The sequence below is a fragment of the Chiloscyllium plagiosum genome, unplaced genomic scaffold (assembly GCF_037043375.1).
Source record: "Chiloscyllium plagiosum isolate Xiang-an unplaced genomic scaffold, Cpla_swu_hap1 HiC_scaffold_18, whole genome shotgun sequence".
Classification (NCBI taxonomy): Eukaryota; Metazoa; Chordata; class Chondrichthyes; order Orectolobiformes; family Hemiscylliidae; genus Chiloscyllium; species Chiloscyllium plagiosum.
The window spans coordinates 87,467,135-87,491,123 of NW_028270156.1; the positions used below are offsets into that span (position 1 = coordinate 87,467,135).

The window sequence follows — 23,989 nt, forward strand, 5'->3', positions numbered from 1 at the left end:
ATGAGCACAAGGTATGAGAGCCCAAACTGAGCTTCATGAGCAGGTTGGTGCTGAGGAAGTGCTGCTTGATCCCACTGTGAGTGACACCTTCCATCACTTTATTAATGATAGGGATTAGAGCAATGGGGCAGTCATTGATTGTCTGATGTTTTGTCTGTGTGAGTACAGGATCCGCGCGGATAGTTTTCCACATTGTCAGGTAGGTCCCAGTGCAATATCCCTGCTGGAACAATTTGAATGGAATGTTATCAGAGCCCATATCCTTTGCATTATCCCATCCCTCCAGCCGTTTCGATTTAGCACACACAGTGAATCAAATTAGCTGATGACTCCCATCTGGAGAAGACTAAAATAGATCATCCCATCGACACTTCAGTCTCAACATTGTTGTGAATGTTTCATCCTTAGCTTTTCCATTGTTGTGCTGGGCCGTTCCATAGTTGAGGAAGGTGATATTTGTGTATCCTACTCTTCCAGTGAGTTGTTTAATTGACCACGCAATTCACACTGATTGCATGTGACAGGATTGCAGAAGCTAGGTCTGATTTGTTAGTTAGATCTGTCTGTTACTGGCTTTTTATGCCATTTGGTGAGTAAGTGGTCCTGTTTGGTAGGTGTATCTAGTGCTGCTCTTGACCGGCCATCCTGTGTTCTTCATTGAACAAGGGTTTATACCCTGGCCTGATGGTCAGGGTATTGTGGAGCACATGCCAGGCAGTTACAGTGAACATTGTGCAGGAGTACAATTCTGCTGCTGTTGGTAATGACCAGAATCACCTCACACACGCCAGTGCTGAGTTCTAGATCTCTTTGAAGTTTGTTCTGTTGAACATGTTGATAGTATCTCTCACATGTGTGCTCATGTGTATACACACTCTCACACTCACTCTCACACTTACTGTCACTGTCATTCTCACTCTCACATTCACTCTCACAATCACAAACACAATCACACTCACTCACTCTCACTCTCACATTCTCTCACTCTCTCACTCTGACTCTTTCACTCTGACTCTCACTGTCTCACTCACTCTCTCTCTCACTCACTCACTCTCTCTCTGTCACTCACTCACTCACTCACTCACTCACTTTCTCACTTACTTACTCACTCAATCACTCTCTCACACTCTCAAAATTCACAATGTAAAATCGGGACTTTGTCTATAGAAACACTGTGTATGGTAGTCACCTTTCCCAATACGGTCATCGATCAATGTGCCTGCAGCCGGTAGGTTGGTGAAGATAAGGTCAAGACTGTTTCTCCCTCTCACTCGTTCCCTTCCCACTCAGTGCAGTCCCTGTCTTGCAGCTATGTCCGTTTGGACCCGACCATCTCGATGAGCAATGCTGCTGCTGAGCCCCACTCGGTGTTGGTTTTGAAATGGCCCACCCAGTATACCTTCTCCAGCTTTGTCACTCGCTCAGGGCTTCCATCAGAGGGACACTGATCCATCAGCTGAGGGAAGGGAGTCAGCAGGTTTCCGTGTCAGTGTTGGATCTGACACAATGAGATTTCGTTATGACACATTGTTGCTTGAGGAGTCTGTAGGACGCCTCTCCCACATTTGGCCCTAGCCCCCAGATGTTAGGAAGGAAGGATTTCCAGAGTCTGCAGGGCTTTTAATTTTTTGTCACGATCAATCGAAGGGCCTCTTCTGTGCTGTATGACACCCACTCTATGACTCTTGTGATTTGACAGTCCAAGGTCTCACTCCTTCAGTTCCTCCAAGTGCCTTGTCTATTCCATAGATTTCTACGATATTTTCTCCATAAAGACATTGCATAATTCCGTTTTTAAACTATCTCCGTGTATTTCTGTTTCTTTCCCTGTCATCTGCTCCAGTTGCAACATTCATTTGTAACTCAGTAACCCTCCGTGTCACAACAATCTTTATCTCTTACTCGAGTCCCATCTATCGCTGTAAATTCAGCCAGCCCCTACACCTGTCCCTATCTCTCTAATATTCAGCTGCTTCATCATTCCCCATATTCTGTAAATGAATTTAAAAATATCTCGCTAACCTATTCTAGCACGCACAGGTCACATTATCTCTGTAACATCTCCAGCCTTGTTTTCCTATCTCTGTAAAATCGCTAGCCTTGCTTTTCTCTCGATCTGTAACATCTCCAGCCTTGCTTTCCTTTCTCCCTGTCACATCTCCAGCCTTGCTTTTCTCTCTCTGAAACATCTCCAGCCTTGCTTTCCTTTCTCCCTGTCACATCTCCAGCCTTGCTTTTCTATCTCTGTGACATCTCCAGCTGTGCACTCCTTTCTCTGTAACATCTCCAGCCTTGCTCTCCTATCTCTGTAACATCTCCAGCCTTGCTCTCCTATCTCTGTAACATCTCCAGCCTTGCTTTCCTTTCTCTGTAACATCTCCAGCCTTGCTTTCCTCTCTCTGTGTAACATCTCTAGCCTTGCTCTTCTCTCTCTCCAACATCTCCAGCCTTGCTTTCCTATCTCTGTAACATCTCTAGCCTTGCTTTTCTCTCTCTTTAATATCTCCAGCCTTGCTTTCCTATCTCTGTGTAACACCTCCAGCCTTGCTTTTCTCTCTCTCTGTAACATCTTCAGCCTTGTTTTCCCACCTCTGTAATATATTCAGCCTTGTTTTCCTCTCTCTGTGTCATCACCGGCCATGCTTTTCTGTCTCACTGTAACATCTCCAGCCTTGCTTTCCTATCTCAGTAACATCTCCAGCCTTGCTCTTCTCTCTCTCTGTAACATCTCCTGCCTTGCTTTTCTATCTCTGTAACATCTCCATATTTGCTTTTCTCTCTCTGAAACATCTTCAGCCTTGCTTTCCTCTCTGTCTGTGACATCTCCAGCTGTGCTCTCCTATCTCTGTAACATCTCCAGCCTTGCTTTCCACTCTCTGTGTAATATCTCCTGCCTTGCTTTTCTATCTCTGTAACATCTCCATATTTGCTTTTCACTCTCTGAAACATCTCCAGCCTTGCTTTTCTGTCTCTGTGACATCTCCAGCTGTGCTCTCCTCTCTCTGTAACATCTCCAGCCTTGCTGTCCCCTCTCTGTACCATCTCCAGCCTTGCTTTCCCCTCTCTGTAACATCTCCAGCATTGCTTTCCTTTCTCTCTGTAACATCTCCAGCCTTGCGCTTCTCTCTCTCTAACATCTCCAGCCTTGCTTTCCTATCTCTGTAACATCTCTAGCCTTGCTTTTCTCTCTCTGTAACATCTCCAGCCTTGCCTTCGCATCTCTCTAACATCTCCAGCCTTGCTTTTCTCTCTCTTTAATATCTCCAGCCTTGCTTTCCTATCTCTGTAACATCTCCAGCCTTGCTTTTCTCTCTCTTTAATATCTCCAGCCTTGCTTTCCTATCTCTGTGAAACATCTCCAGCCTTGCTTTTCTCTCTCTCTGTAACATCTTCAGCCTTGTTTTCCCATCTCTGTAATAGCTTCAGCCTTGTTTTCCTCTCTATGTGTCATCTCCGGCCTTGCTTTTCTGTCTCTCTGTAACATCTCCAGCCTTGCTTTCCTCTCTCTGTAACATCTCCAGCCTTGCTTTCCTATCTCTGTAACATCTCCAGCCTTGCTTTTCTGTCTCTCTGTAACATCTCCAGCCTTGCTTTTCTGTCTCTCTGTAACATCTCCAGCCTTGCTTTTCTATCTCTGTAACATCTCCATATTTGCTTTTCTCTCTTTGAAACATCTCCAGCCTTGCTTTCCTGTCTATCTGTGACATCTCCAGCTGTGCTCTCCTGTCTCTGTCACATCTCCAGCCTTGCTTTCCTCTCTCTCTCTAACATCTCCAGCCTTGCTTTTCTTTCTCTCTCTGACATCTCCAGCCTTGCTTTTCTTTCTCTCTCTGACATCTCCAGCCTTGCTTTTCTGTCTCTCTATAACATCTCCAGCCTTCCTTTCCTGTCTCTGTAACATCTTCAGCCTTGCTCTCCTATCTCTGTAACATCTCCAGCCTTGCTTTCCTCTCTATCTGTAACATCTCCAGCCTTGCTTTCCTTTCTCTCTGTAATATCTCCTGCCTTGCTTTTCTCTCTCTCTGTAACATCTCCAGGCTTGCTTTTCTCTCTCTCTGACATCTCCAGCCTTGCTTTCCTCTCTATCTATAACATCTCCAGCCTTGCTTTCCTCTCTATCTGTAACATCTACAGCCTTGCTTTCCTCACTATCTGTAATAACTCCAGCCTTGCTTTGCTCTCTCTCTATAACATCTCCAGCCTTGCTTTCCTCCCTCTCTGTAAAGTCTCCAGCCTTGCTTTCCTCCCTCTCTGTAAAGTCTCCAGCCTTGCTTTCCTCTCTGTAACATCTCCTGCCTTGCTTTCCTGTCTCTGTAACATCTCCAGCCTTGCTTTCCTCTCTCTGTAACATCTCCTGCCTTGCTTTCCTGTCTCTGTAACATCTCCAGCCTTGCTTTTCTATCTCTTTAATATCTCCAGCCCTGCTTTCCTATCTCTGTGAAACTTGAGTTTATAATTAGATTAAGGTGCGTCAACTGAACAGAAAATATTGTTGTATGGAGCATTGTAGGATGTATTTTCTGTGCGCTCAACGATGTTGGCAGGTTGTATCGAAAGGCAGTATATTATTTCAATGGACAGATTTGGCTTGAGGCGCAGAAGAACCGGGCACCTGGGTTGCAAAATAAAAACTTTATATGTGCATAAAGATTTGAGGGAGGTAAGATAAATGTAGACATTTTCTGAAATAGAATACATTTAGAATTAGGGAAGATTTTCTACAGAGTAGTGGCGAGACTACATCGCGAGAATAATGGTCACACTGACACGCAGGTCAGTCCAGAGAAGATTCACTCAACTGACTCCTGTGTTGGACGTTTATTTCAGGTGGAAATCTTGAACTGACTGACTGTGGATCTGCTGGAGTTTAGGTGAACAACATGTGATCATGGTGACACCAGGATATTCCAAGTCGTCTTTCCATGTTGAATTCTGAAACCATATTTCAGCTTGTGTGAGAGATTACCAGGAATGAATGGACTATGAAACTGAAGGTTATCTCACTTAAGAAGATGTTGCATGTTTTAATCCTTCAAAGTGTCGTGTATTTGTGAACTCTCTTCCCAGATAGTAATGGAGGATAAAACATTGAATATTCCTAAGGCAGAAGCAGGCAGATTCTTGACTAACAATGAAGCACTAACATTGTAAAGGCATAGGAGGGATGTGTGATTGATGTCACAATCAGATCATCCACGATCTTATCACATGACTGAGCTGTATTGGTGACTTACCCCTGATGTTAGTCTCTGCATTTCTGATGACTTTAGGTACTGAAAAAAATTATGAGATGATTCTCATGAACACAGAGACATTTCCTTTCAGATTATTGGGCGCAGGTTTCCATATGTGACTTTTAAACAACACTCAAAATTACTCAGGGAAGTTTCATGTTATTGGAGAAATGTCAGGAGCATAGGGCAAAGTGAAAGCCTGCCTTGAATCTGCTTTAGAAATCACATTGGGTCGAATGGATAACTTTAATTTTGCTCATTCCTTTCAGTTCTTGTTGTGAGGTGAGTTTCATTAGCAAGGCCAGCATTCTGTTGCCGATGTGTAATTTCTATTCAGAATATGGTGATAAACCCAGGGATTCTTGTGGTGCAGGAACACTAACAGGTATGTTACGAAGAAAGAAACGGGATTCTGATCCATTTGATAGAGAAGGCAGAATGATATAGCTTCAGGTTGGTGTGCTGTGTGACCTTGGAGATTGCATTCCTCACCACTTGATGCTCACAATCTATGGAAATAGTGAGACAACAATTAAAGTGATAGTCATACAGCATATAAACAAGCCCTTCAGGCCAATACATCTACGGCAGCCAGAAAACACCAATGTACATTATTGCCAGTTACCTGAAGACCTATAGCCTACAATGCCCTGGCCGATTTTGCTTAAATGCTGCATTGTCTTCCTATACACTTAATGGTAAGGTCCTAGGGAGTGTTGCTGAACAAAGAAACCTTGGAGTGCAGGTTCATAGCTCCTTGAAAGTGGAGTCGCAGGTCGATAGGATAGTGAAGAAGGCATTTGGTATGCTTTCCTTTATTGGTCAGAGTATTGAGTACAGGAGTTGCGAGGTCATGTTGCGGCTGTACAGGACATTGGTTAGGCCACTGTTGGAATATTGCATGTAATTCTGGTCGCCTTCCTATCGGAAAGACGTTGTGAAACTTGAAAGGGTTCAGAAAAGATTTATAAGGATGTTGCCAAGGTTGGAGGATCTGAGCTACAGGGAAAGGCTGAACAGGCTGGGGCTATTTTCCCTGGAGCGTCAGAGGCTGAGGGGTGACCTTGTAGAGGTTTATAAAATTATGAGGGGCATGGATAGGATAAATAGACAAAGTCTTTTTCCCTGCGGTCGTGGAGTCCAGAGCTAGAGGGCATACGTTTAGGGTGAGAGGGGAAAGATATAAAAGAGACGTCAGGGGCAACTTTTTCACGCAGGGGGTGGTACGGGTATAGAATGAGCTGCCAGAGGATGTGGTGGAGGCTGGTACAATTGCATCATTTAAGAAGCATTAGGATGTGTATACGATAGGAAGGGTTTTGAGGGATATGGGCTGAGTGCTGGCAGGTGGGACTAGATTGGTTGGGATATCTGGCCGACATGGACGGGTTGGACCGAAGGGTCTGTTTCCATGCTGTACATCTCTATGACTCTATTTGTGACCTGACCATTTTTTGTTCTTTTATGTACAAAATGGTTTCATGGACATAGATAACACAACGATAAAGACAGTGTCAAACTCATCAGATGAATAAAAATCAGACTCTGCATTTTTCAATAATTCTAGAAAATCCAATTGTCGTTTCAATTCATTTGGAATTTTAATGGAGCTCGACCAGCATTAATTGACCTTGAGAGTTCCAGTCCAGTTTATGTTGGTCTGTCCAAGTGGCTGGTGGGAGGGAGTGCCAGCAGCGCATCTCATGTGCTGGGTTAGCTGGGAGTAAACATTACTGGTGGTGGATGGAGTGTCACACAAGCTGTCATGCTGTGGTGAACAGCTCGCAGGCAAACAGGAAAACTGACTCATTGTCAAAGCGAACATATAGGATGGAGTTTATTATTTTTCTGAGAAATAGCAACCTTACAGATACAAATCTCTATAGTAATGAAGGGAAGTCTGTGTCTATGTTGTTGGTGTCCTTAAAATAATGGTGTCAAACAGTTGGAATTATGTTATTACTTTGGAGGGACGATGCTTGCACTGAGCACGTGATTTATCCTGGATATATTAACAGATGGCTGAGCTGTCCTAGGTTGAGTAAGTGCTGATATTCCATGGGATGATGTTGATTTGTAAACTCGCCACTTACTGAGCACAGTTCGCCAGAACAAACCAACAAGTACCGTTGGTTGGTGTTTCAGAATGTATCAGAGCTTTCTTGGCTGCCACCACATGGAATCATGTATAAAGACAAGGCTAATCGAATCTGCACCATCCAGTGCTGATGCTAGTGTTTTATACAGTTTGTGAGGTTACCTTCCTGAACCACCCTCCCAGGCAATGCATTCTAGACACAAATCGTTCTCTGGGTTCAAAACGGATTCCCCAAATCCTCTCTCAATATCTTCTCTCTCGCTTCAAACATGTGTCCCTTGTTTTAGACCCTTTGACTAAGGGGAACAGCTGCTGTCTGTTCACTCTGCCCATACCTCTCATGCTCTTATACACCTCTGTCAGGTTCACCCCTCACCCTTCTCTGCTCCAAAAGCAAGACTAACCTATCTTCTTGGTTTGAGTTCTCTTTTGTCTTGTTACTTCTTCCAAAGTGCAGCATCTCATATTTTTCAGTGCTAATTTTTATCGGTCATTGATCTGGCCATCTGAACAATCAGTTTGTACCCTCTTGTAACCTAACACGTTCCTCCTCACCATGACCCACCCAGCCTGTCGTTGTGTCATCCACAACATTGTTTATCATTCTCCAACACCCCCCCCCCGCCACCCCACCCTCCCATCTCCCACATCAATATCATCAACATTTCGGAGCAGCGAGAGGGGGGAGCCGGGAGGAGGTGATGTTGGTGCAAGGTGATGGTTGGGATGGCCAGTAAGTACATTTAAACTTGTTACCTTCAGGCCAGCGAGAGAGAAGCGAGCCAGGGACTTCTGGGAAGGGTAAGTAGAACAATTGATATTTGCACGGTTGCGTTACCAGAGACACTACTCGGTAACTAGTTTATTTCCTAATCCTTTTTTTAAGTAGTCACTTTGGGAGTTACAATAGTGGCAATGGAGTTTAGGGCAGTGGAATGTTCCTCTTTCAGAATGTGGGAAGTAAGGGTCACCACTAGTGTCCCTGCTGATTACATCTGTGGGAAGTGCACCCAACGCGAAAACCGCGTTAGGGAACTGGAGCTGGTGTTGGATGAACTTCCGATCATTCAGGAGCCTGAGGGAGTTATTGGCAGGACTTACAGAGAGGTAGTCACTCCCCAGATAAAAGAAAAAGACAGATGGGTGACAGTTAGGGGACAGAAAGGGAACTTGCAGGCAGTGCAGGGATCCCCTGTGGCCATTGCCCTCAACATAAGTATACCGTTTTGGATACTGTTTGGGGGGGGGGGGAGAATGACTTACCAGGGGAAAGCAATGGGGCACCTGCTGCTCAGAAGGGAAGGAGGAAGAGGAGCAGAGCAGTACTCATTGGGGACTCGATAGTTAGGGGATAGGATGTTCTGTGGGGGCGAGAGAGACTCACGGTTGGTATGTTGCCTCCCGGGTGCCAGGGTTCGTGATGTCTCTGATCATGTTTTTCGGTTACTTTGGGGAGAGTGAGAGCAGCCCTGAGTCGTAGTCCACATTGGCATTAACGACATAGGATGGGGACTTGAGGCAGAAATTCAGGGAGCTAGGATGGAAACTTAGAGCTAGGACAAACAGAGTTGTTTTCTTTGGTTTGCTGCCCGTGCCACATGCTAGTGAGGTGAAGAATAGGGAGAGAAAGGAGTTGAACACGTGGCTACAGGGATAGTGCAGGAGGGAGGGTTTCGGGTTTTTGGATAATTAGAGTTCTTTCTGGGGTAGGTGGGACCTCTACAAGCAGGATGGTTTTCATCTCAACCAGAGGGGTACAAATATCCTGAGTGGGAAATTCACTAAAGCTATTAAGGTGGACTTAAATTAATACAGCAGGGGGATGGGAACCAAAATTGTAGGACAGGTACAGAAGAGAATGAGAGTAGGGAGTTCCAAAATCAAGTATCTGACACTGGCAAGCGAGAACCTGATTTGAAGTGTGTGTACTTCAACGCGAGGAGCATCCGAAATAAAGTGGGTGAACTGCAGCGTGGGTTGGTACCTGGGACTTCGATGTTGTGGCCATTACGGAGACATGGATAGAGCAGGGACAGGAATGGTTGTTGCAGGTTCCGGGATTCAGATGTTTCCGTAAGATCAGAGAAGATGGTAAAAGAGGGGGAGGTGTGGCATTGTTGATCAGGGACAATATTACAGTTGTAGAAAGGATGTTTGGGGACTCATTAACTGAGGTAGTATGGGCTGAAGTGAGAAACAGGAAAGGAGAAGTCACCATGCTGGGAGTTTTCCATAGGCCTCCAAATAGTCCCAGAGATGTAGAGGAAAGGATAGCAAAGATGATTCTCGATAGGAGTGAGAGAGACAGGGTAGTTGTCATGGGGGACTTCAACTATCCAAATATTGACTGGGATTACTACTCTACGAGAACTATAGATGGGTCAGTTTTTGTCCAGTGTGTGCAGGAGGGCTTCCTGACACAGTATGTAGACAGGCCTACAAGGGGGCGAAGCCACTTTAGATTTAGTACTGGGTAATGAGCCTGGCCAGGTGTTAGATTTGGAAGTCGGTGAGCACTTTGCAGTCAGCGATCACAATTCTGTCAGGTTTACTTTAGTGATGGAAAGGATAGGTGTAGTCCACCGAGCAAGAGTTACAGCTGGGGGAAGGGAAATTACGATGCAATTAGGAAAGATTTAGGAAGCATAGAATGGGGAAGGAAACTGCTGGGGATGAGCACATTAAAAATGTGGATCTCATTCAAGGAAAAGCTCCTGTGTGTCCTAGGTAAGTATGTACCTGTCAGGCAGGGGGCAAGATATAGAACGCGTGAGCTGTGGTTTTCTAAGGAAGTGGAATCCCTGGTCAAGAAGAAGAAGAAGGCTTATGTTAGAACAAAATGTGAAAACTCAGGGCGCTTGAGGGTTACAAGGAAATCAGGAAAGACCTAAAAAGAGAGCTCAGAAAAGCCAGGAGGAGACATGAGAATTTGTTGGCGGATAGGATCAGGGTTAACCCTAAAGCTTTCCATAGGTATGTCAGGAATAAAAGAATGACGAGAGTTAAATTAGGGCCAATCAAGGATAATAGTGGGAAGTTATGTGTGGAGTCAAAGAAGATAGGGGAAGCACTAAATAAATATTTTTCGACAGTGTTCACTATAGAAAATGAAAATGTTGGCGAGGAAGATACAGAGATACTTGCATCTAGACTAGAAGAGATTGAGGTTCACAAGGAAGAGGTATTAGAAATACTGCAGTGTGTGAAAATAGACACGTCCACTGGGCTGGATTGGTCTATCCTAGGATCCTCTGGGAAGCAAGGGAAGAGATTGCCGAGCCTGTGGCATTGATCTAGAAATCATCATTATCGACAGGAATAGTGCTTGAGGACTGGAGGATAGCAAATGTGGTTCCCTTGTTCAAAAAGGGTATTTGAGACAACCCTGGTAATTACAGACCAGTGAGTCTCACTTCAGTTGTTGGTAAAGTGTTAGAAAAAGTTATAAGAGATAGGATTTATAACCATCCAGAAAAGAATAAACTGGTCAGGGACAGTCAGTACGGTTTTGTGAAGGGTAGGTCATGGCTAACGAATCTTACTGACTTTTTGACAAAGCGACCAAACAAGTAGATGAGAGTAAACTGATTGATATGGTGGAAATGGATTTCAGCAAGGCGTTCGATAAGCGTTCCCACAGTAGGCTATTATACAAAATGCAGAGGAATGGGATTATCGGAGACATAGCAGTTTGGATCAGTAATTGGCTTGCTGAAAGAAAACAGAGGGTTGTCATTGATGGAACATGTTCATCTTGGTGTCCAGTTACTAGCGGCGTACCGTAAGGGTCAGTTTTGGGTCCACTGCTGTTCGTCATTTTTATAAATGACCTGGATGAGGGCTTAGAAAGGTGCGTTCGTAAATTTGTGGACGACACTAAGGTCGGTGGGTTTGTGGATAGTGATGAAGGATGTAGTAGTTTGCAGAGAGTTAGGATGCAGAGCTGGGCTGAGAGGTGGCAAATGGAGTTTAATGTGGACAAGTGTGAGGTGATACACTTTGGACGGAGTAATCAGAATGCAAAGTACTGGGCTAATGGTAAGATTCTTGGGAGTGCAGATGAGCAGGGAGATCTGGATGTCCATGTAGCCAGATCCCTGAAAATTGCCACCCAGATTGACAGGGTTGTTAAGAAGGCATACAGTGTTTTGGCCTTTATTAATAGAGGGATTGAGCTCCGGAACCAGGAGGTTATGCTGCAGCTGTACAAAGCTCTGGTACGCCCATACTTGGAGTATTGTGAACAATTGTGGTCACCACATTATAAGAAGGATGTAGAAGCTTTGGAAAGGGTGCAGAGGAGATTTACTAGGATGTTGCCTGGTATGGAAGGAATGTCTTAAGAGAAAAGGCTGAGGGCCTTGAGGCTGTTCTCGTTCGAGAGAAGAAGGTTGAGAGGTGACTTAATAGAGACATACAAGATAATCAGAGGGTAAGATAGGGTGGACAGGGAGAGCCTTTGTCCAAGGATGGGAACGGCAAACATGAGGGACACAACTTTAAAGTAAGGGGAGATAGGTATAAGACAAATGTCAGAGGTAGTTTCTTTACTCAGAGAGTAGTAAGGGTATGGAATGTTTTGCCTGTAACCGTGATAGATTCGCCATTTTAAGTGCATTTAATCCGTCATTGGACAGGCATATGGACGTACATGGAATAGTGTAGATGGGATGGGCTTCAGATTAGTATGACAGGGTAGCGCAAAATCGAGGGCCGAAGGGCCTGTACTGCGCTGTAATGTTCTATGTTCTATGTTCTATTTATGAATATCAAATATAAACCTTGATTTTCTACCTGTTCTACAGATCTGTTGCAGAGGAAGAATTGGGAATTCCAGTCTCATGTTTTTCATATTTTGGTGAATTTACAGCGTGATGCAGTTGAGGTCTTTTTATGAGGAAGTCAGAAATAATATTTTGGACATGGAGCTGAATTCTGCTTATACACTCCACCCCTCTGCATGTATTATTCATAAGACTTGTATATCATTAATTTTGGAATAGGTTTTGGCACCGTGCACTGCGACAGTTCAATTTGATATGGGCCTGCAGCTTATTCTGTAATAAATTTACTGCAATAGTCAGAGCTGAAGATTTTTCTTTTCATCTGCGGATGGACACAGGCTTGTTGATTAAGTTTGTTTGAAAGAGCTGGAGGGATGAGGATAAAGATAAAATTAATTTCTACATCAAAAACACTATAGAAGATCAATTCATATTCTCATTTCTACGTTGGATTGGAAGCAAATTATAAGAACAAGGACCCATCGTTCTGAATATTGTTTTAAAAAGTGACATCATGTTGCAATAATGCATTGCGGACAAAGAAAATGTTGTCTGCATTTGATGGAGATACAGAAATGCAGAGTGAATGTACAATATGAACAAGAATCAAGTGTTAATAAAAAAGTATGAGAAATCTTTTCTTAATTTTCAAACGAAACCAGATCCCAATTTTCCTGAACAGTGATGTTTGATTGTCCATCAATCTCACTTTTCCAACTATATGCTTTTCCTGCTACTGATGCGCCTTCTGGCACACATCATCCTCCCTTCCTACTCGTTCCTTACCCTTCTAATTTCCTTGCATTGCCCATTCTGATACTACATACCCTTCCACTGACCATTCCCCTTTACACTTCTTGCACTGTATGTCACACCACTTCCCCTGACCCTCCATTTCCCTTTTTGCTCTCACACTAGTTGCTGGAATCTGCTGATTTATGTGCTACTACTGGTCATCAGTGAATAATGAGCTTGTAATGATCAATGTCAATAACAACAGACAATAAGATGTTTGCCACTGTTTGATGCACCGTGAACAGGATAGTTTTGTTCACTGTTGGTACAAACTGGAGCTTCTTCCTGTCCGTCTGTCACAATGTTTAACAAAACAGCCTCATCACCAACAGGACAAACACCTTCTGTCAGAATCGGAAGGCCAGGTAGCAATTTTCTTTTGAATATTGTGAGGACCTTGTTCTAACAAACAGTGTTTGTGTCTTTTGCTCTTTATTCTTTCAAGTGATCTGCCCATGTAATTTGAGGTGAGATCAGAGTGACTTCCCTTTCAATCGAAGCAGGACTTGACTGAGGGTGAAATCAAGGACCTTGAGCAAAACTGTGATTAATGGGAATTAGAGAACATTCTGCTGTGGTAATGGGAACAATGGGAAAAGCAGTCTCTGCAAGTTATCTTCCAAGTTGCATTTCATATTGACGAGGAACTAATTTGCTCTTCCTTCACAAGTATTTGTTAAAAATCTTAGAATGTCCCTACAACAGCTCTGTGTGGATTTGCATTACTTGTATTGAAGAGATTCAAGTAGGCAGCTCTCTGGTGACTTTTCCAGAGCTACTGGTGACGACAGATAAACTCTGCCCTTGCTAATGCCTTCCAAAACCCTGGATGAATATGTCCTGTTAAAGAAAAAAAAACAGGCAATTTTATGTTTGCACACTCTTATCTAAAGTTTCGGAAAAGTAAGATCTTGCTGTATGAATATGATGCCAGTGACATCAGGAGCATGACAAGACATTGATAACAATTGGAATTGTTAATTCAGTTAGTTACTTACAGATGATTGATTGTGTGATGTCAGTGCCATGGAGTTCAACATTTTCATTATGTGTAATGGTAGTCATTCTCATATTTTTAATTTTTTCATTCAGAAGCCATAATCAAATACTCGAGAGCCAACAGAAATGGCAGCTTCACTGTTCCCTTTCAGATCAGATGAATATCCACAGTCCAAAAGACTAAGTAAGTTGAAAGTGTTGTAAAACCTTAACAGGTTCTGAGCAGAGAGAAACAGATTTAACTTATTGAGTCGAATATGAGTTTTTCCCAAATAGGGTAATATCAGGCTTAATATTCTAACTCTGTTTCTCTCTCCAGATACTGGCTCATCTGCAGTGTTTTGCCACTGTTTTCTGTTTATATTACAGATTTGCATTTTCCCCAGTATTCCCTAGCACAGTGATTCATTGGGGGGAGCAGGGTGGGAGTTGCATGGTGTATCATTGGTTAGCACGACTGTCTCACAGTAGCAGGGGCCTGTTTTGCTTCCATACTCAAGACTATTTGTATTGAGTTTTCACATTCTCCCCTGTCTGCAAGTGTTTCCTCCAGGTGCGCCAGATTCCTCCCACAGTCTAAAGACTTTCAGTGGATTGACCATGCTAAATTGCCCATCGAACACAATTTTGAATAAATGCAAACACACAGGTACCACAGACCTGTGGGGAAGAGAATTCTAACTCAAACGGTCCTGAGAGAATTTGTCTTTATCCCTGTTCCTGCCGAGGTTAGAGAGTCATTGTATCTTTTTCTAGCCCCACCCTTCCATAGGTCATGACAAATTATCAGTGTAACCAAGTGTGTGATATGGCAAATGATATCAGTCTCAGACTGTGTTAGGTACAGTGTTAGGAACATGTCAGACATGTTTCTTAAATTTGTAAAAATAATTAATTTAAAACAAAAGCAAAGTTACTCAAAAAACGATGGAGAGATAAATGGCATATAGTTTGGACATTGACGATATGTGTATCATTCTTTATTTTCCTATAAATCTGAAACACACACATACGTCAGAAAGTAAACAGAAGAAAAAATACAAACTCTGCAGAATATTAGTTTGGAAGACTTTTGTCCAGATAATAGTTAATTTCATGGCAAAAGGAAAATTGAAGTGTTCTTAATTGTTATTCTGCCTCACAGATGCTGATGGCAATAGGGTTTCTTCCTGGAATATTTGGACTTGGCTGAATTCCCTTCTCAGCTGGCAGTGGGGAGATTCCAATAAATCCTTAAAAGGAACCCTCCATCAGTGGGAATGATGCCTGATAGATTTTCTGCTCTCTGTTAAAAAGGCATACGGCGTGTTAGGTTTCATTTGTCGAGCGATTAAGTTTGGGAGCCGCAATGTCATGTTGCAACTATACAAAACGCTGGTGCAACCACATTTGGAATACTGTGTACAGTTCTGGTCCCCATATTACAGGAAGGATGTGGAATCATTGGAAAAGGTGCAGAGGAGATTTATCAGGATGTTGCCTGGTCTGGAGGGAAGGTCTTATGTGGATAGGCTGAGAGGGGGTTTGATAGAGGCATACAATATGATCAGAGGATTAGATAGAGTAGACAGTGAAAGTCTTTTTCCTAGGATGAAGATATCAGCTTGTACGAGGGGGCATAATTACACTTTTAGGGGTGATAGATTTAAGACAGATGTCAGATGCAGGTTCTTTACGCAGAGAGTGGTAAGGGCATGGAATGCCCTACCTGCTAATGTAGTCAGCTCAGCCACATTAGGGAAATTTAAATCCTTAGATAAGCACATGGGTGATTTTAGGATAGTGTAGGGGGACGAGCTGACAATAGTTCACAAGTCGGAACAACATTGAGGGCCGAAGGGCCTGTTATGCGCTTTATTGTTCCATGTTCTATGTTCTATATGTTATTGTCGAGATGAACAAGTAAAGTGATGGATCAATGGCTGTGGCTGTTCAGACAAGTTATATTTTCTTCCTCTCTGAGCTGAAACATATAATAATGTTACCTGAACACCAAATTGAACCATGTAATGACTGGTTAAACATTCCGCTGATTTCATACTCCATCCCTGTTACCTGCTCCATTTAGGAGTGATTTGTAATTTATCATTTGAAAGCATTTTATATGTGGTTTCATAATTATTGTACAATGAATGCAAGTCTTCAAAGTACTGTGCTAAAATGAATATATTGTTTTATTAAATTAAATCCTTAGTTTTATTCTCTCATTCTTTAGCTACGCCCAGTACACTCTCCTCAGGGCCTTTTATGGTTCAATGTGAACATCTCGTATTCTCAGGCCTGAAGTGCCCTGACCTTGTAAAGGCCTTGAGGGGCATGAATATGATTATTTCCCAAGGTCGGAGGAGTCCAAACCAGCGGGCATAGATTTAAGGTGAGGGGGCAAGATTAAAAAGATACCTGAAGGGGTAACTTTTTTACACAGAGGGTAGTGTGTGTACGGAATAAGATGGCAACGCAAGTGATGGAGGTTGGCACAATTACAGCATTTAAGAGGCAATGGATGGGTATGTGAATAAGAACCATTTAGAGGATTATGGGTCTAATGCTGGCAAAGATTACTACATCAGATTGAAATATCTGGTTGGTGCAGATAAGCTGGACTGAAGGGTCTGTTTCCGTGCTGTATGACACTATGATTCCATCAGGCCTTCATCTAGCAAAGCATAAAGTGAAACATCAGTGAAAAGCTTCTAAAACCATTACGTATTTTTCTTTCAGTTTAGGAGTTCATTACTAGACACAATACATTAGATGTAGTCTCAGCATTGTCATGTTCAAATGCAGTAATACATCCTAATGATTATACCCAATAGACTTTACATAAAACAGCAAGATTCGATACCCTTTTCCAATTATTGGCTGAATCTGATGACTAGGTTTATGTGGTTCATGTACTGGAATCCTTCTGTACCAATGAGTTCTGCAATTTTCTCCCCATTTAAGTATGTTACTGTTATTTTCTCTGTTCAACACAACACTGACTTCTCTTAACCTACATTATACTGTTTTCTGCCAAGGTTTTGATCACTAACCTCCCCTGTCTGTATCCCATTGCAGAGTCTCCATGTCCAGTTAAATGAATCTCTTGGTGAATGGGCTAACTGAGGTCCAAGCCAATCAGTCCTCTCATCCATGTCATTGGCATAGATTCTAAATACTTGATAATCTCACACTGATCCCAAGGAACTCTACACAGTTACAACTTTACAACCTGACCATCCCGAATAGTTATTCCCTGATAGTTAACTGGGTTTCCCCTGTTGTTGGGTAGCAAGCTAGAAAGGTTGGATGGCCTCATCCTACACTGTGTAATGTACTTAGTGAGCTGAATGACTTCAATCTATTCATGTGCAAATCCTTAGAGGGCAGAATGGTCTCCTCCTGTCTCATTATAACGATGCTGACTGGCTGAATGGGATCTTTCTTTACCTCTGTAACATTACAGAGTGCTTGAGAGAACAACACATGGTTAGGAGCAGCAGCTGGCCATTCAGCCCCTTGAGCCTGCTGCACCATTCAGAATGTGTATTGTTGATGTGATTGTAACTAAACATCACTTTCATGTCTATTCCCAATAAACATGGAGTCTCCAGTTCATCAGAGTTCTATGGAACTCAACCTTGAGCGTTTTCTGTAACCCAGTCTTCACTGCTCCCGAGGGATGAGAACACCACAGATTACACAATCCTAAAGAGAAGGGAGCATCCCTATCTAAGTCTGAAATGGAAAGGTCCTTATTCTCAAAATGTGTCCCCCTCAAACCAATCACCACTCTTTTGATATATAAGGAGTCGACAATTAGAAACAGATATCGACCACTCAGCCCCTCAAACCTGTCCGCATTCCCATTAACTCTCCTAAACCAAATACTTATCAAATTCAGTTTCCACTGACCTCACGGAAAGTCAATTCCAGGAAAGATCATATAAGCAATGAACACTGGAACAGAATAAGGCCATTCAGCCCATCATTTCTGCCATGATATTTGACCATGGCTAAAATATTTCTGAACACCATTCTCCTGCCTTCTCCGATGAACCAATGATAGCTTATTCATTTAAAAATGTATATGTCTCTGTGTTAAAGATCGTGTGTGCCTGTATATGGGGTTATGTTTGTGTGGAAATGTCCATATCTACCTGCGTATCTCTGCGAGCATGTGTTATGTGTGTTAGTGTCAGTATCTCAGTTTGTGTGTACCTTTGTCTGCATCTCTGTGCAAATTTGTTTTTGAAATAAATATATTGAACTTGGAATCAAAATCTTCCTCCTCCTCCTCTCTCTCCGTCTGTCCCTGTTGTTCATGGAGTTCATAGAATCGCTACAGATTGGAAACAGGCCCTTCTACCCAACAGGTCCACACTGACCCTTCGAAGAGTAACCCAAAGAGACCTGTTCAAATGTTATGCTATGCTTACCGATGAATAATGCCCCTAACCTACACATCCCTCAGCACTATTGACAATTTAGCATGTCAAATTCACCTAACATCCACGAAGTTGGACTGTGGGTGGAAGCAGAAGAATCCGGTGTAAACCCACGCAGACACAGTGAGAATGTGAAACTCCACACAGACAGTCGCCTGAGGGTGGACACGAGCCCTGGTGCTGGGAGGCAGCAGTGCTCGCCTCGGAGTTTTGAGATTAGATTCATACAATACCTCCCTCTGCTGGACTACCCACACCACTGCATCAGTGGCACAGTTTTTAACTCTGAGAAGATAATAAATCCTTTGTTGTGAATCTGTCAAATTGCATGACCGTTTGATTTTTCAAATAACATCTTTGGAATCACAGAGCAGTTTTGTTTGATACTAAGCGATGTTTTTCCTGCGTCATTACCACCACAACTGGGCCTTTTTCAGGACTTCTCAATACTTTCTCACGTACCTTTTAAGCATTGCAAGTCACAGAACGAGAAATAAATTAATCTAATCTCCTGATAAAATGGTTTACTCAGAGGTGAGCATTTTCATTCTGAAAGGCCGAAGTATATTTACAACCCTCGACCTACCAGCATTGTGTGTGTGTGTGTTTTATGTGTGTGTGTGTGTGTGTTGATGGTGCTGTAAGTTTGGATGGTGCTGTGAGCGGCTGCCCTATCTCCCTCCCAGATTGAATACGTGAAGTTTATCACCCTCTGTCATTAACACTGCAGTAGGTTGGGGAGGCCAGCTGAGGGAGAGATTGTGTCCTTTTAAACACCACAGAGACTGTCAGACCTGCACCCACGTATAGATACTCACAGAGGGAAATACAGACACACAGGTACGGAGTGTTGGGGGAATAGATGGATATCGGACACTCCACCACCCGGCTTGGCCCTTTCTGTCCTATTCCAAGCTGTTTATCCTGGAATAGGAGACGGGGAAGGATGGAGTGAGGGTGGGATTGGGTGACCGTGCTGAAAGCGATGGAGTAGGTGTGGGGGGTGAGGTGTGCAGGTGGGAGATGGTGGTGTGTCCAGAGGGAGTCAGTCAACAGTGTTTTATCCATGCAGCGCTATTAGTGAGGGAGATATAGTAGAGGGGAAAGCGAGAGGGATGGTGCTACATGCAGCAGTGAGAGTGTGGAGCATGAACCCTGATCGGGATTTGGTGCTATAACAGATATACAGTGAGTGTGAGGGAGCAGGCAGTATAAGGTGAGCTTTATCCTGACAGAGAGGGGAAGGTTATTGATGCTTGTCCTGTATTACTGGACATTCCTTCAGACCACTGCACTGAGCTCAGACCATGCTTGGTGGGTCTGATGGTGTGGCCCGCACTGGGAAGAGAATGGTCCTTGTCTGTACTAGTCCATCCACCAGGACCTCTGTGCCCCTGTCGACAAACCGTGGTGTAATTGCCACTTATCTGCCATGCTCAGGTAACCTGTGCAGGGCAGCTCCAAACAGAGAATGCCCAATCGTGTGTCCATTGGCCTTTTAAAGATGGCACCAGTGCCAGGGATCACAGAACATCCAGGGATATACGGGCGATGCTGAGTACCTACAGCCATGATAGGTGGGAGAATCAGGCTGGCATTGAATGAGAGGGATGCCATGGGGTGAGGTGGGTAGATGATTAGTTGAGTTAGATAAGATAGCACCAGGAAACTAGCTCAGATTCGTGCAGAACATTCCTCTGTCACACTCAATGAAAATGTCACTGAGACAAATTATTATTAGATTCAACCCAATGAGTCGAAGACTCTGCTGACCCCAATCCCAGTTACAAAGCTGCAGCAGCTTGACCAATGCTCTCCATCACAGAGAAGGAGCTAAACGTCACCTTACCCTTGGGACATAAGGCAGTGGGGAGTGGGTGGTTGAGGTATAAGTGGCAGAGCACTTTATGGCAAGTCATCATAATTCTATTAGTTTTAAAATAGAGATGGAAAAGGATGAACCACGTCTAAAACTTAAAGTTCTAAATTGTTGAAAACCAAGTTTGATGATTTAACCAATAATTTTCCAAATTCGATTGGGACAGATATTCTCAGAAAATGGGTCAGTTGGGAAGGAGGAAAGCTTCAGAAATGAGATGTCAGGAATACAGAGACATTATGGCACTATTAGGGTGGTGCGTGTAAGGAATGGTGGAGCATTGTAAAAATTGAGGCTCTGGTCACGAATAAACGGGAAGCATATGTCAGGTATAGACAGCAGGAATTGAGGAGTTTTTCTTAATTCATTCACAGGATGAAGGTGTCCCAGGCTAGACAAGCCTCTATTACCCATCCCTAATTGCCCAGAGGGCAGTTAACAGTCAACCACATTGCTGTGAGTCTGGAGTCACTTGTAGGCCTGACCAGATAAGAATGGCAGTTTGTTTCCTTAAAACGTGTCAGTGAACCAGATGGACTTTTCCGCCAATCGGAATGGTCATTATTAGCCTCTTAATTCTTGATTTAAAGTGAATCACTAGAAGAGTCTGAAGGCAACAAGAGTATAGTTAATAGGGAAATTCGGAGCATAAAAAGAGGACATGTGATAGCTTTGGCAAACAGAGTTAAGGAGAATTCAAAGGAATTCTACAAATACGTCAAGGACAAAGGAGTAACTGTGGAGAGAATAGGACATCCTTAAAGATCAGCAAGGCTGCCCATGTGCAGAGCCACAGGAAATGGGGGAGGTACTGAACGAATATTTTGTATCAGTATTTACTGTGCAGGAGGATATGGAAATTAGAGAACTTGGGAAAATAGTAGTGACATCTTGGAAAGTGTCTGTATTACAGAGGAGTTGCTGGAGGTCTTAAAACATGCAAAAGAAGGAAAATGTCCTGGCTTTTATTGATGTACGCTAGAACTCTGAGAAGCTAGGGAAGTGATTGCTGGGCCCCTTGCTATTATTAATAGCCACAGGTAAAGTGCCGGATGACTGAAGGTTGGCTATGTGGTGCCATTACTTAAAATATTTAAGAAGGTTAATAAGGAAAAGATAGTGAGCCTGACGTCAGTGGTGGGTAAGTTGTTGAAGAGGATTATGAGTCATTAGATTTTCACACATTTTGAAAGGTAACGATTGATTAAGAATAGTAAACATGGCTTTGTGCAAGCAATATTGTGTCTCACTGACTTGACTGGGATTTCTTTGAAGAAGCGACTAAAAAGATTAATTGAGATGTAGTGGTGTATATTGTCGATATGGACATCAGTAAGACGTTGAATAACATTGTGCATGGTCATCTGTTTAACAAGGTTGGTTCATATGAAAATCATTTGGATACAAAATTAGCTCAAAGGTCAGAGACAGAGGATTGCCATATCTGTTTGTGTCTTAGGCTGGACAAGCACACACTCTCACTCTCCCCGTTACATACACTGATACACATTCTCCCTCTCTGCCACTCACACACACTCGCACTACCCCCTCTCACATTTCACACACGTACTCCACTCTGTCACACACACATGCACACACAACCACTCTCTCTCCCTCCCACACTCACACCCACACTCCACCTCACTCTGTCTCACATACACACAATGTCTCTCTCTCTCCTCTTCACACAGACACGCCCCTCACACATATGCACACGCACACACACGAATGCACATATAAACCTGTGGGTTGAATTTGCATTTTCCCATTTGTATTTGCAGATGCATTTTATTTTTTTCTAAAACATACAATTTGTAGACATTCAGTCAATGTGTTATTTTACAAATCGTACTTTGTAAATGAAACCAGTCTAACTCCAGGTCAAGACACAGACAGAGTCCAAACAACGCCTCATGCTTAGAATACATTGTCTGACCGCATGTGTTACTTCAGTTATATCGATAATACCTGAAGGTATCTCCAGGAAGTGACTTGAAATAAATTCTGCAATTTGCATATTAACCAATCAAACTCGCGCCTCCATTCCAACTGATTAAGTATTTAAGAGCCATCTTCGGTGTGTATAATTCATGAGTTGTACAGCACTTTGATCTTTTCCTTATAACTTCTGTGTTAGGTCTTCCTCTCCCTCTTACACCTGATGAAATAGCAGCGCAAGGAAACCTTGTGGTTACAAATAAACCCATTGGACTCTAACCTGGTGTCGTTTGATTTTTGACCTTGTCCAATCCAGTCCAAAAGCAGTGGCTCCATATCATGGCTTTTACTCGTTAGCTAATCCTCTCTCCTAGCAAGTAAATTGTTTCTAATCCCATGTGTTCTTGTCTTGTATATTAACCTTTTTCAAGACACGTTACGCACTAATGTCTGGAAGCCCAGATATAATACATCTATAGGACCCCCATTATCCACTTTGCTTGTTACGCTTCTTTAAAAAAAGTTACTCAAATCATTAAAACATGATTTATCCTTCATAAAACTATGTTGAATATGCTGGATTGTGGCTTGACTTTGGAAATCTCCTGTTATTAATTCCTTCATAACGCATCCTAACAATTTGTCTTCAATCCCAATAATTTTCTCAACACTTTTCATTTCCGAGTGAAGCTGGTTATTTGAAGTCCTTCCCTTTCTATAACGATTATGTTCCCTTTCATAATTCCTGTGTAACAGGCACAAGGCTGTAAAATATCTGCTCGAATTGCTGTGTAAGAGGCATGAGTGGCTGATTGGACTCACTCTGTTCCTGCTTTACACACTCGCTGGGCTGAATGTCCTCCTGGTGTTCATACATTATCGTCTCAATGGACTTGCATGTCCTGCTCCTGTTCCTGACCAAGCCGTTCAATATCTCAATGTCCTCCTCCTGTCGCTCAATGAGAGTTTTGGGGACCTATGGAATTTCCCTTCTCAAATGTCACTTTTCAAGGGCTGAACTATGGAGGCACGTTTTGTTGCCCACGCTGGTAGCTCAATGGTTAGCACTGCTGCCTCACTGTACCAGCGATCCTAATTCAATTTCAGTCTCCAGGTTCCTCCCACAGTCCCAAGATGTGCAGGAGAGGTGGATTGGACAAGCTAAATTACACATAATGTCCGGGATGTGGAGGCTAGGCGAATCAGTCGTGGAAAACGGCAGGTTATAAAGACCAAGTGGGGTAGGTGGTGGGGATTGGATGAGTTAGTCTTCGGAGAATCAGTGTGTTGTCGATGGGTCAAACGTCCTGCTTTCACACTGGAGAGATTCGATGATTAACACCTTTGTTGCAGAATTCCGTTGAGGGAACAATCTTTGAGTTCATTACAACTTCCTTTCCACAGTGAGGAGATTAAAGCTGTGTGCACTACTTCGGATGTGATCTCACTGAGATCCTATACAGCAGCAGCAGCATTTTACCAGCCTCCTGTAAGGTTCCCACCCAGGTTACAGCAGTCCCAGCTCTCTGGGGAATACGCAACATTGCTGAAAGATCATTGTCCTTCTCTACTACACCAGCATAACGGAGGATCTGGAGAAAATCTCACAATGCCGCTTGAGAAGAACGGGTAAGATGTGGTGAGATAATATCCATGTTGAGATATGCCTCGCCAAACATCTCGTCTGAATCTACCATTAACCTCGCCAGAGCCCACGTCACTCAGATTCCACAGAATCTGGTAAAGTGGATCTTAGAAACAGCAAGGAGAAGCAAACTTTCATGAGAGTTATGTATCGAAGTGAAAGCTGCAATACAATTGTTGGTTATGTT

At 43.1% G+C, this 23,989-nt stretch overlaps 1 long non-coding RNA gene across 3 annotated transcripts; it reads left to right on the top strand.

Moving 5' to 3' along the window:
• Positions 1-15: 15 nt before the first annotated feature.
• LOC122552115 (uncharacterized) lies at positions 16-20,707 on the top strand. 3 transcript variants are annotated; one of them, XR_015760213.1, is made up of 5 exons: positions 16-76; positions 4,828-4,994; positions 14,004-14,094; positions 16,126-16,284; positions 20,594-20,707. It is a non-coding gene; the product is annotated as an uncharacterized LOC122552115 (long non-coding RNA). The 3 variants fall into 3 exon arrangements; XR_015760212.1 differs by lacking the exon at positions 16-76 and having other exon boundaries at positions 4,739-4,994; XR_015760211.1 differs by lacking the exons at positions 16-76; positions 4,828-4,994 and having other exon boundaries at positions 13,464-14,094.
• The last annotated feature ends 3,282 nt before the right edge of the window (positions 20,708-23,989 follow it).